This window comes from Tenrec ecaudatus, chromosome 16, assembly GCF_050624435.1.
Source record: "Tenrec ecaudatus isolate mTenEca1 chromosome 16, mTenEca1.hap1, whole genome shotgun sequence".
NCBI lineage: Eukaryota > Metazoa > Chordata > Mammalia > Afrosoricida > Tenrecidae > Tenrec > Tenrec ecaudatus.
Window position 1 is genome coordinate 43,242,358 of NC_134545.1, and position 13,353 is coordinate 43,255,710.

The window sequence follows — 13,353 nt, forward strand, 5'->3', positions numbered from 1 at the left end:
TTGAACTAATAAGCTTGAAACTTCAATACTAATCTGCCAGAGCAATAACAAAAGAAAAAAAACAAGAAAGCCTAATAATTATATGGGAAATAGTAAAGAGGAATAAATTATGTATGTTCTGAATCCTAGAACAGGAAAGAACCAAAATAAAAAATAAAAAGCACAGAGGAGTTGTCAAAGAAATGTTGGAAGAAAATATTCCTAATATCAAGAGATATGAGAAAATATGCATTCCGGAAGCTGAACAAGCACCAAAGAGGATAGATGCCAAAAGAAAAATCACCCAAACACAGGTATATCTTGAGCATAAGCCGACCCAAATATCAGCCGAGGCACCTATTTTTACCACAAAAACTGCATTAAAAAATGTGCTGAAAAATCTGGCTTATGCACGAGTATATACAGTATATGTTCCCAAAAAACAAAGACAAGAAAAGAGTCTTGAGAATAGTTCAGGAAAATCAAACTTATTAACAAGGACAGCTTACTGATTTCCCAGCAGAAACCATGTAGGCAAAAGGGTAATCGGGCAACATATATAGAATTCTGAAGGGGGGAAAATCATATCCCAGCAAAATTGGACCTCTAACACAACAGTGAAATTGTGACATAGACAGTGATAACTCGATGATTTAAATCAATTTGTGCCAAATTTGTATTTGAACACTGAAAAGTTTGAGAATTGAACTTATTTTTCCATAAGAAATCATGGAAAACCAAACAATTGGTTTTGAGGCCCCCAAATTACACTTATACATTCATTTCTCCAAGGACTTTAAATCACCTAGGAGGTTTTCAGCCTTCTCACATGTTACTGTCTCTGTTACGCTATCACCAGTGAGCTGTTTCTGATTTATTCAAATTAATAGTAGCTGTTCACCCTCTTTGATGGTCTGGGTTCTTGGTTTTGTGATTAATGATTTCTCAACGTTCGGTGCATTAGCCACTTTAATCACTCTTTTCCCAAAATAAATGCTGACAATGTTGACTTCATCACGTTGTATTCAGCTGCCAAATCAAACAAGTAGTGACCTGATTCAAATTTTGCAATGACTTCTTTATTTAACAGTATTGTAGTTCTCACAATTTTCCTCTTAGCTTTACGACTGGTATTACTAACTTCCTTTGAAGTCATGGTTATATTTTATGCATCCTCCTTGATAAAGCAGAGGTTCATCAACAAAGAAGAAAACCCAAGTGAGATAGACTGACACACAGCTGTTTAATGGTCTCAACCAGAGCAATGATTGTGAGGATGGTACAGGACTGGACTGTTGTGCTTTGTTGCACAAAAGGTGACTGTGAAGAGGAAGCAATTGAACAGCACCTAAAAACAGTAATATTCCAAAGTATCATCAATACACCATACAGATGAAGGGACTTTGTGTTAGCCTCGGCTCTCTAAAGAAGAAAAAGTTGTCTCTCTCACACACACACACATAGTATTTTAACTCAATAAAGTGGCTCACACAGTGGTAGAAGTGGTTAAGTACAGTCTGGTTCAAGTCCATGTGCCGCATGAGTATGAAGAGGAATTTATGGACTAGTCTCAGACATATGGGCTAATATTGTATCAGTGTATATCCTCTGGTCTAGCCAGATTTGGAAGGTAGAATTGGGATCACACAATCGCTGAAGTCAAAGCGGGTGCATAAGCAAATGTGGTGCAGAAAGCTGATGGTGCCTGGTTATCAAAAGATAAAGCCTCTGTGGTCCAAAAGGCTTGAAGATAAACAAGCAGCCATCTAGCTGAGAAGCAACAAAGCCCACATGGGAGAAGCACACCAGCCTGTGTGATCACGAAGTATCAAGGAGATCAGGTATCAGGCATCAAAGAACAAAAAATAATATAATTGAAATTGAGGGGGAGTGCTGAGTGGAGACCCAAAGCTCATCTGTAGACAACTGGACATCCCCTTACAGAAGGGTTTCAGAGGGGAGATGAGCCAGTCAGGGTGAAGTGTAGCTCTCTCTTACACACATATCAGTGTCTCTAAATTTGGTAATCTAGTCAACCTGTACTAACACACCTGTTAACTTCCAAAATAATCTCCTGTACTCATGAGTATTGTCCTTAAATTTTATGTGGTCACTGCAATGGAATATCAAACCCAACTCAGAACTAGAATTCCATGGGCTGGATGGAGAATATCTAAATAAGGTAAAGAAGGTGGCAGGTGGAGGCTCATCTGACCTACTGCCTCACAGAAACCTGTCTTGGGCTTGGGTGGAGCTTGGGCTTGGGTAGAATTGGATTCTACTGTAGATTGGAGAGGTCAGATCTGACCCCTGTGCCATTTCCGCAGGGTGGTTGTGGAGAAATCTTACTTTTCATTCATATCTTATTGTACAATTTGTGTATTAAACTTTTAAATAACTGCCTTTTAACTTAAAAACAAAAACAGTGTTTTTTAAAAACATAGTTTTTGGCTATATAAGTCAATGGATAGGGGAGTAACAAGGATTCAATGACTGGCATGATGACACTGGTAGTAAAACTTAAAAACAGGGGGAGGGAAAAAAGGAAAATGAACTGATTCCAGGAACCCAAGTGGAAGGCGAAATTTGGGGATGACGACGGCAATGAATGTATAAGGGTGCTTTACTCAATTGATGTATGTATGGATTGTGATAAGAGTTGTATGAGCCCCAATAAAAAGATTAAATTAAAAATTATATTCTTAAAAAAAACAAAATTTAAAAACATAGAATCACAAATCTTAGATAAGTATGGTAGTTACATAATCTGGTGTCAATTTGGGGCTTGAGAGGATTAAAAGTGAATGGATGGAGTCTAGTCTGTCAATCGGGTCACAGTCAATGATGTCTCTGTGGGCACTGAGGATTCTGGGAACTCCTGGATTTCCTCCTTTGAAGGTGAGTCCGTGTGTGTCTCTCTCTCTCTCTTACTTCCTGGGAGACAAGACACATGAAACTATACTAGTGTCCTGAGCTGGAGAAGCCACATGAACCTACCCTGATACCAGCAGACCTCTGAAGCGGGAGAAACCATGTAGAGGCCCCTGCCAGTGCCGAGATGCTTACACCGCCACTGGATCCAAAGACTTCCTACCCACTGGCCTGTGATTGTCCTGCATTCGGCATCATTCCATGTGTTACATGAGTCTGAAGAGGACTTTATAGATTGGTATCAGACATATGGGCTAATATCAGACTTTGGGGCTTAGACTAGACTGGATTGGTATGCTTTCTTAATGTTCAGTTACCTTTATATAAAACTCTTTCCTTTATAAAACTCTTTCTTATGCACGAGTTTCTATGGGTTTGTTTTGCTAGTCTACCCAGACTAGCACAATAAGTAATAAAATACAGAGAGAAAAGACAGCGTTGATCCTGTCCCACACCAATATTTACAATAATGACCAAAATGAGTATTTGTGTTTACATTCAAGTGTAGAGAACAGACATCTTAACAAAACAGAATTATGGCTATCACAGCAGTGTGTGAAAAAATTATTAGCTTCATTACTACTAAAGTAGTTTGAATCGGCATCTTCCAGCTGTTAAATCGGATCATCAGAACACCACCAATTTTCTTTGCCACATAGTTTGTTGATGCAGTCGAGAAACTTGTTGTAATTAAGGGATTTTCTCACTTCTGAAGAGTGCCCATATTTGGAAGGTTTTTCTTATAAGTAACAACCCAAGTGGTGGCATCATACTCAGCTCCTATTATATAATTTCATAATTTGCTGGAGTTGGCAAAGACATCCACATGAGAATGGTGATTTCGTGTGTCGCTAACAACTGTATTCAAGGTGAATTTCCCCAATCTGACAGCATGAAGGCTGAAGCAAACCTCTAATTGTAATTTCCATAATCAACGCACTCCTTCACATTCCACCTGTTTCACAGGACACATAAATACTTGGTTCTTCTCTGATGGGTTCCAGCCTCCCTAACAGCTAATTCCTCCTTGAGGCAAGTATTCTTTGAACACTAATAGCCCAGCTCTCAATTGTCAGCACTGGCCAGTTCAAAAAAAGTGAGACTTCTGAAAAGGGCGACATCCTTTGATAACAGGTATACTTTTAGCCATTTTAAAAAATCCTCCTCAAAGCATTTTTAATTTCCAACTCACAATAATTCCAACATATGTTACAATTTTCTCTCTCTTCCAACTCTATTATACACATAAACATCATAACACAGTTTTATTTGTTTGTTTAATATTAAAGAACCCTAAAGTGGTATGAGATTATCAGGATCATAAACTCTGACATAACACAGCAGCTTCCTTTACTAGGTTGAGCCAAGTTAATTAAAAGACCATATTCAGAGAAAAGGAACAAACCTAAGAGAAATGTATATGACTCTGATTCTAGCTGGAGACTTTGAAAATCATGTGAGCAGAAATGAAACATAGTCGCACAGGTTTATGGATAAAATAATGAATTAGGATATGGGATATGTATAGTGAAATCCCAACTTCAGTATATGCTAGCTGTGTATCTTTCCTTAGATAAGTTACAATCCGATAGTTCCCTTGTCTGTAAAATGGAGTTATTATTATCAATCTAATGTTTAAGGTTGTTATGGCAATAAAATAATCAGGAATAATATATCTGCACAGTAATTAGTCCCTTAGAATCCTCACCAATCAAGTAGGTTCAGGAAGAAAAAGTGAACTGGCCAATGCTGATCCAGCCCCAATACTTGCCAGTGTTGAGAGGCCAGCACCATGGCCTTTGTCACATTCCCATGGCTTCTGTGAAAAATGCCCACAAACATGGTGGCTTAAAACAGCAGACATGTATTCTTTCACAGTGTGGGAGGAAAGACGTTCAAAGTCAATATCGCTGAGCTGAAATCAAGGTGTCACCATTGCTGTGCTGCCTCCGGCAACTCTCGGAAAACTGTCCCTAGCTTCTCCCAGTTTCTGGTGGCTTCTAGCATTCTGTGAGGCGTGGTCATATCACTCCAATCTTCAAAGTCAGTGTCTTCAAATCTCCTGCACGGTCTCTACATGGCTTTCTCCTTTATGTGACATCAAATCTTCCTCTACTTTCCTCTTCTAAGGTTACATGTGATTGCATTTAGGACCTACCCAGAAAATCCAGGATAATCTCCCGAACCCAAAATTTTTTAACCATGACCCCAAAGAATAGTCCAAGGTAATATTCACAAGTCTCAGGGCTTAGAGAGGTATCACTGGGAGGTACCTTTTTAAAGTGTTTATTATAATTTGGGTGAAAGTTTACAATGCAAGTTCATTTACTATTCACCAATTTATATACATTTTCAATGCCAATGATTATAATTTTCACAATGAAACTGCATTTATATCACTTCCTTCTTGTGGTTACTGTTTTTATTCATCTTTCTTTCCTACCCCTGCTTACTTCCTGGGCTTTGTCTCTGAGTAAACATTGCCCTTTTGATCTCCAATGGTTGGTTGTTCTAAGACAGGGCTCTGCAAACTGCGGTTTTCATGCTTTATGTGGCTTTTTCAGTAAGGACACATGACTCTGAAGGAAAACTGAAAATATTTAAAGGATATTATTCAGTTAATGGTTATTTAATTTGTTTGTAAAAATGTATTTATGATTCTTGAGTAATTTTTAAATAGTAGTGAGAGACAGTATTGGCTCTTCCATTTCAAAAGTTTACCAACCCATGTTCTGAGGCGTGCATACCCCACTCTTATGACTGCTTACCTTAGAGACCTGTTTTTTTCAGCTGAAAGTTGAATCACAGGGATTCCATTCTAGGTGTGAAGGGTGACTAAGGGTCATAGTCTTAGGGATGCCACAAGTATTTGAAAGGCCAGTAAGCCTGATTTTGGGGGGCGGGGATGGTTTTTAAAAAAATAATTCTGAGTTTCCTTCCACAGTTTTCTTCCACTATATCTGGGGTCTTCCCTTTAGATCTCTTTCAGAGTGACCAGTAGTGGTATCGGGGTTTCAGCTTGTTCTTCTGTTGTCAGGCTTCAGAGGTTGATGTTTGCATGGTCCATTAGTCCTTTGGACTAGTCGATCGCCAGAATCTCTTATTCCGCCCCCCCCCCTTCTCTGCTCCACATAAGGCAAAACCAATAGTCGCATTTTAGGTTGACGTTGAAAGCATGTAATATCGCATTTACTACTCATCAGAATGAGGTAAAACATTACTTTGTGGACTATTTTCAGCCTCTTACAAAGACAAAGTGCAAACACATCAAGAAAAGATTCTAATCAACTTTTTAAAAATCCAATAGACTCTTGCAGTAGAAATAATATTAAATTTGTCACCTAATTTACATTGTGATGTCAACAAATGGTATCAGTCTTCTGGACAGCACTAAGTTATAAAATGGCTATTTTCTTTTTAAAGAGAGACCCCAAGACCAAGACTTGAAGGGTACATGAGAGTTATGAATAAGCAGTTACCCCCAGAGAAGGGCTCAGAAAAAGGGGAACCATCCATGTCATTTCCCACCTTTTTTTGAGAGCTACACTTATGTCAGGTCCCTAAAGAGGTGAGAAATTCTGTTTGCTGAAAGGCACTCTACAAATGCATTCACTCCCTCTGAGAATAAATGACAATGACGATGAAGATGCCACAAGATCAAAATGTGTATATGTAGCATTTCATTCTACTGTATACATAAGATTACCATGAGTCAGAGTCAGTCCAACAGCAAATAAGAACAGCTATGTGCCTGATACGTTGGTGAACAATAGAAAAGTAATCTATTTCTGTACTGAGCTCACTTGACAAAAGTTACTTGATATTTCCAAGAAAGTGGGCCATGTCTTCTGAGGTAAATGACCCAAATCTCCAAATTATCTGTCCTACCGAAGGTCATTATCAAAGCTTAGTTCATAGGTAAGCTACCCCTTGTGGAGGGCATTTTTCCGACATGGTGTTGTAGGTGGACCCCCCATTCACACCAGTCTGCACCCCTTTCTCGCAAAATTTCCAGGATATCATCTGGGTCTCTGTAAATCTTCTATGACAGACTTTGAAACCTCCTCCTGTCTATCTGATTGCAAGTTCCATGAGTCCCACACAGGGGTTGCAAGATCACATGGCATACTCAATCTTCCTTGGCGGGTGAAGTCAGGAGCAGCGGAGTCACAACACAGAGTGAGATTCCTGGAAGCTGGAGCAACCCTAAAAGAGCAAGTACTGGGTTGCAGGAGCAGAATAAAAGGAGGGAGAGTGACTCCTTTTCATTCTGTAAGTGAGCTTCTCTGGGTCCTATAAATTCCTCTGCCCTGTATATTTCACTCAGCTGTCTAAATGAGGTTTGCTCATATAGCTACCACTGTGCAGAATCAATCATGCCCTTCTGCACAGAATGTTAATTGCATGCCTCTCAAAAAACATGGGAGCATACTGCAGAGACCTTAGAAAAAAATTCAAAACCAATTTTTTTTTTAATTTACAATACTTTCTCAATTGCCATGCGAAGTAAATAGTCACAAACATAGGCGCCAGCGAGCTGCAACCCGCCGCCTTTTTCAAGACTGGGAGAAAAATCCGAAGAGACTGCTTCACACTTACATCAGCTGTGCCACACGGCATTTCAGAGCCAGCTGCTGTGCTGCCCAAATTAAATTAAACAAAAAGAAACCCTAAGTATTCCCAATAACAAATGTCCTCCATTAATTCCACATGAAACAGCCATTCAGATTAATAGGGGCAAAAAGTCTCTGTTTATAACTAGTAGGGATTGATTCAACCCAAAGGTAGGAAAAAATATAAAAGAAAACAACCAACAAAAACCTACTCCTCCCCCTTTCCTTATGCCTAAAATTAGTACATGCATGAGGTTAGTTATTACTGATACAAAAATAAATAGGCGAACGAAAGCTGAAAAAAATCTGAAGTCACCCTCTAAGTGTCCAGAACTCACTAGTTATGTTTATTTCAGACAATCTGCGTTGTTGGGTGTTTTTATTCTGGAGGCTCCCACGCTTACATGAGTATTCACACCTAAATCCCTTTGCTGACTCCACAGCCGGAGCCTTCCAGGATCCCATTGTTTCCTGAAGGACCAATGGACACGGTGACAACCAGATTACCTTCCACCACCAATTTCTGGAACATGTGAAAAATACGGTACGCTGCTTGCTGGTATGTGGTCCGAGATGACTCATAAATCTTCCTTTATCTCCTTTGTGGTGTTAGCAGAAAAGGATGAGTTGCTTTTTTCCATCTCATTCTCCCGTCTATCTGTCTGTTAGCTGTGCCCTTGAGCAAAGATTGCTGATGCCCTCCCTTTGATATATGACACATCACCCACAGCAGCTTTTCATCAAGTGAATTAACCGGGAAAAATGCAAACCCACCTGCTAGGTGCATCTAAACTTTGCACAATTCCTCTGTGTACTTCCTTGCTAGCATGCACCGTACAGGCAGAGAGCAAGGGCAAACTTAAGAAATACGGAATTGTAGAAATGAAGAGACTCTAAACTGGATCCTCTGTGAAATAACTCACAGCTTTTACAGAAAAGGCTGCATTTGCATAGAGACTGTTAAAGAGGGCTAAGTAAACACCCCAGCTCAATCACAGTTTGGCGTACTTAGCACCTAAAATGGAAACCAGTCCTTTCCCCCAGTCATTTCCTTATGTGGTTGGAATAAGGACAAGAGTCCGGGCAGCCATTGATGACATACTTGCACAAACTATGTCGTGATTTCTAATCAATAAACTATCTGACGTGGGGAGCAACTTGGAGCAGGGAGGTGCAGTTAGAAGAAAGAGAAAGGACAGACATGAGAAGCTAAAACAGGGAGGAAAGCAATCACAAGACGATGCTGCAGTTTTCCGCCAGCCCCGCCCAGAAGCCCACAACTGGGGTTCCCTGCACTCAGTTTCATGGATGATCAGGGCCAGAAGCCTTCTAATTATAATGAAGGTCAAGAAAGAGAGCAAGCTGGATACACTCAGGGACCTTTGAGTCAAGATACCAAGCACAAGGCACCAATGTATGGGTTAACACCCAAGCAGCTGCACGCAATTGAGGTTCAGAGACAGTACACAATCCATCCAGAACATAGCTAAGCAAGGTGGGGACAGGTCTAGAAATCACATTTCTATATAATACAACTGAGGAGCCCAGGCGGCATAGAGGTTTGAATCCAATAGCATTTTCTAAGCAGAAAGATAACACTTTCTGCTTTCGTAAAGATTCGCAGCTTCAGAAACCCACATGGGCAGTTCTATTGTATTCTGCAGGGTTGCTATGAGTCAGAGTCAGTTTGGGTTTTGGTTCATATAACACACATGAAGGCGCCTCAGAAGAAAAGTCTTGGCAAACTTCTGAAAGTTCACCACCTGGAACCCTTACAGGATGCCCTCTGACTCCACACTGTGGGTTTCCACGAGTCAGAAGCAATGCAGTGGCAACAGAGTTGGGCAGGTTTGTTGTTGTTTGTTTTGTTTTTGATTGGCTAAACCATAGTATCTGCATTAGTCTAGATACTTTAGAGAAACAAATCTACAGAAACTTATGTATAAGAGAGTTTTATATAAAGGTTAAATGCACACCAAAAAAAAAAAAAACCCAACCCAGTGCTGCCCAAGCCACAAGTCCAAAATTAAACCATATGCCCAACACCAATCCACAAAGTCCTCCTCCATCTCATGAAACGCACGTAATGATACGGACTGCAGGAGGAAAGCTGAGTCATTGAATGTGTAAGCAGCTCAGTGCTGGCAGGGGTCTCCACATGGCTGCCCCAGCACTCAGGGCTGCATCGGGGTAGGTTCATGTGGCTTCTCCTCAGGGATGTCTTGCAGGAAGGAAGTGAGCCTTGCCAGCTGAAGCAGGGACCTGGCTAAGGCAATTGCATCCTGCTCTGACCATCACAAAGAAGAACTAGAAAGGCGAAGCTCACTGAGCAATTTATCCCTCCGTCCTTCAATTAACTCCACATGTGTTTATTGGCCAGTTAGCAATAAACTAACTACCTCAATCTATCTCTTGCCAACTTGGCACGTGTACATAATGTTTTAGCCTCACGATTGCAATTAGGTAACACTTACAGCTTAATCCTATAATCCTGTGAATATGTTTCCCACCTATGAAAGTTTGCAAGCCAACCACTTCATGCCTTTATCCCCCCAATTTCTGGTTATCCAATTTTTATACTGCTCACTGACATCAACCCAGTCCTCTGAGGAGACAATCATATTTTCTGACATGAAAAATCTTCATTCCAATTGGAAACTTGTGATATCTGCATGCATAAGGAATGGCAAATCTGGACAGGCCATCCAAAAAGTCAGCAACAATAAGCACCAGTTCACAGGCTCAAACATCTCTTCATCTGGCCGGGTTCTGGTCGACTCCATGTGGGCTGCCTCACTCAGCCTCTACAGGGGGCCCATTGGTTGCCTTGCCTTTAGACCATGGGCTCTCACCAATACTCAACAAGCCTAGCCCCCGTCCCCCCTCCCCCCGTGCTAGGTCATGAACTTCAGATGAGTCAACCGCTCTCGTCTTCTCTTTTTCCTGTAAACCGAGTCCATGGGTGTCAGTGGCCAAGCTCAGCCCGTCTCTTTATCGCTGCATGTCTCCCACTTCCACTCAACAAGTGGATCCAGCTGGTCACCTAGCAAGCATTTCAGACTGCTCACAGGCTCCTTTTAACATTCAGTTCTAGAGGGGAGTTTTCTTCATGGTTCCAGATGTTTTCCAGCTTCTGAAAAAGACCATTGGTTTCTGAACACTCCAAAGCACTGGGTGGGGCATTTCATTTCAAAGCTTTCTTTAAAGGTATGGCCTAAACCCATCTACTACAGACCAAATTTTAATGGCTGGAATCAAGTGGGCTTACAAGCTTTCTATTTTCATATTTCCCTTATTTTCCCCAGAAAACAACCGAGTAAACAGTGTGGCTTTATCTGACCTTTGGCTAGACAAAGAAGAAAAACTACCACGTGGGAGAGGTCAAATAAACATCTACTCTCCATCTTATGATTTGTTTCTCCAGTAGCCCACTCCCAAGGTACCATAATGTATTAGTCTAGGTACTTTAGAGAAGCAAATCTACAGAAACGCATGTATAAGAGAGAGTTTTATATAAAGTTTAAGTGCACATCAAGAAAACGTTCCAATCCAGTGCTGCCCAAGCCCATAAGTCGAACATTAACCCATATGTCCAACACCAATCCACAAAGTCCTCCTCCATCTCAACTGCCAGCGCTGAGATGTTTACACATTTACTGACTTGGGTTTCCTCCTGCAGTCTGTATCATTGCATGTGTTCTTTGAGATGGAGGAGAACTTCGTGGATTGGTGTCAGATATATGGGTTAATGTTGGACTTGTGGGCTTGGGCAGCACTGGATTGGGATGTTTTCTTGATGTGCACTTAACCTTTATATAAAACTCTCTCTTATACATGAGTTTCTGTGGATTTGTTTCTCTAAAGTAAACAGATTAATACAGTATCCTTCAACTTGAATTAAAGCATGAAAAAATCTATACCAACTTGAAATTGTATGAAACTCATTTTACTAGGAAAAGTAAATAAGAAAAATTTCTAAACGGGAGAAAAAAGCTAGAGTCTGTATCTCTTGTTTACCCAAGGAGTAAATGGTTTCCTTCAATACCAGCCTTGATTCTGATAACAAAGTAGTTATTCTTCTCAAGGTGACATGTCTCCCGTGTGTGGCTCCCTTGAAGGCTGGTGATGAGAGATGCCTTCCTGTAATATATGTCTTCTAAGAAACTAAAAGAAAAAAACCAAACCATCTCTCATAATTTCTCACTATGCACTATATTTAAAAGAGAGTTGCAAAGATTACTTCTTAAAAGTACTTTTTGAGAGAGGTCCTGGACTCAGTATAGATGGAGCCCAATCTTCTATACCTACAGTTATGTTTCTGACAAATATGAATAGACATTCTGAAATAGTTCACTGTCAAAGATGATTAAATTTTATTATTCACTGTACTTCCTAAGGAAACAAAGGATATTAGTGGAGTTTAGAAAGACTTTTAAAAAATAAGTTGAAGTTAAAGTGTGTCTTAGAGGTATCAGTTAGTCAGAAAAGTAAATTATCCAAGGCACCTTGTCCCTGAGTATTCTGGCCACATTTAAAAATAGAAATGTATCCACACCCACTGACTGATGAAAGTAAAATATCTCAATTTGCTCTGGGAGTCCGTTTCTTTCCTAGTAGAAATAAATGCAGCTTCACTTCCTTCTGTTGAAACTAACAGAGGTTTACAAAGTGGTGCTCACTGATAAAGAAAGTAGTATAAAATGGATGAGCAGAACACTTGGGAATTTCATATAAATTTAAATATGGTTGACATCTATAGGTATATATAGAGATAGATAGATAAATATAATCGATCAGTTGGCATCAATGAACCTCAACTCATAGCAACCCTCTGTATATTATACTAGTCATATGAGAACTCTGCTTCGTAGGGTTTTCAGTGGTGGATTGTTCAGAAGTTGTTCACCAGGCCTTTCTTCTGAGGCAATTCTGGGTGGACTCGAATCTTCAACCTTTCCCTTAGAAGCTAATTGCATGACCTATCACGACTCAGAGATTCGATGATCTCATATAGTTACTAATAAATAATGATAAATAACACTCATTATAAAAAATATGAAAAATATCATTTCACCCCTGAATGTCTCCAAGAATTCTATAAGATACCTCTTATTGACCCTGTTTTCCATCTTGGCTCTACCACTAACTAGATGCTTATCCTTAGACAAGAAAATAGCTTCTCTGAACCAGTTCTATTATCTGCTCAAGCGCTTACCCCTCACACCTACATTTACAGGGAACATAAAACAGTTCTGAAACTCACTGTAAGTGCCTGTGCTGCTACTGGGTCCTACTGGAGTCCTTTGGGAGTTAAAACTTTAAAATCGCCCTTTCTGCCATCTTTCCATGCCGCCATCGTGGTGCGCATGAACGTCCTGGCTGACGCGCTCAAGAGCATCAGTCATGCCGAGGAGAGAGGCAAGCGCCAGGTTCTCATTAGGCCATGCGCCGAGGTCATTGTCCGGTTTCTAACTGTGATGATGAAGCACGGCTACGTGAATTTGAAATCATTGATGATCACAGAGCTGGGGAATTGTAGTGAACCTCACGGGCAGATTAAACGAGTGCGCAGTGATCAGCCCTAGATATGACGTGCAGCTCAAAGATCTAGAGAAGTGGCAGGAACAACCCGCTCCCTTCCCAGCAGTCGGTTCCATCATGCTGACGACCTCGGCCGGCCCCGTGGACCACGCGGGAGCCAGGCGGAAACACACAGGGGGGGAAGGAGTGGGGGGAATCCTGGGCTTCTTTTTCTAGGGATGTAATGCATCAAAACAAATAGAACGCCAAATGGGATAAAACAACAAAAAACTTTAAAATCCTTGCAAAG

At 40.6% G+C, this 13,353-nt stretch overlaps 1 pseudogene; it reads left to right on the top strand.

The window, feature by feature from the left end:
• Positions 1 to 12,673: 12,673 nt before the first annotated feature.
• LOC142428588 (small ribosomal subunit protein uS8-like) lies at positions 12,674 to 13,280 on the top strand (annotated as a pseudogene).
• Positions 13,281 to 13,353: the final 73 nt, after the last annotated feature.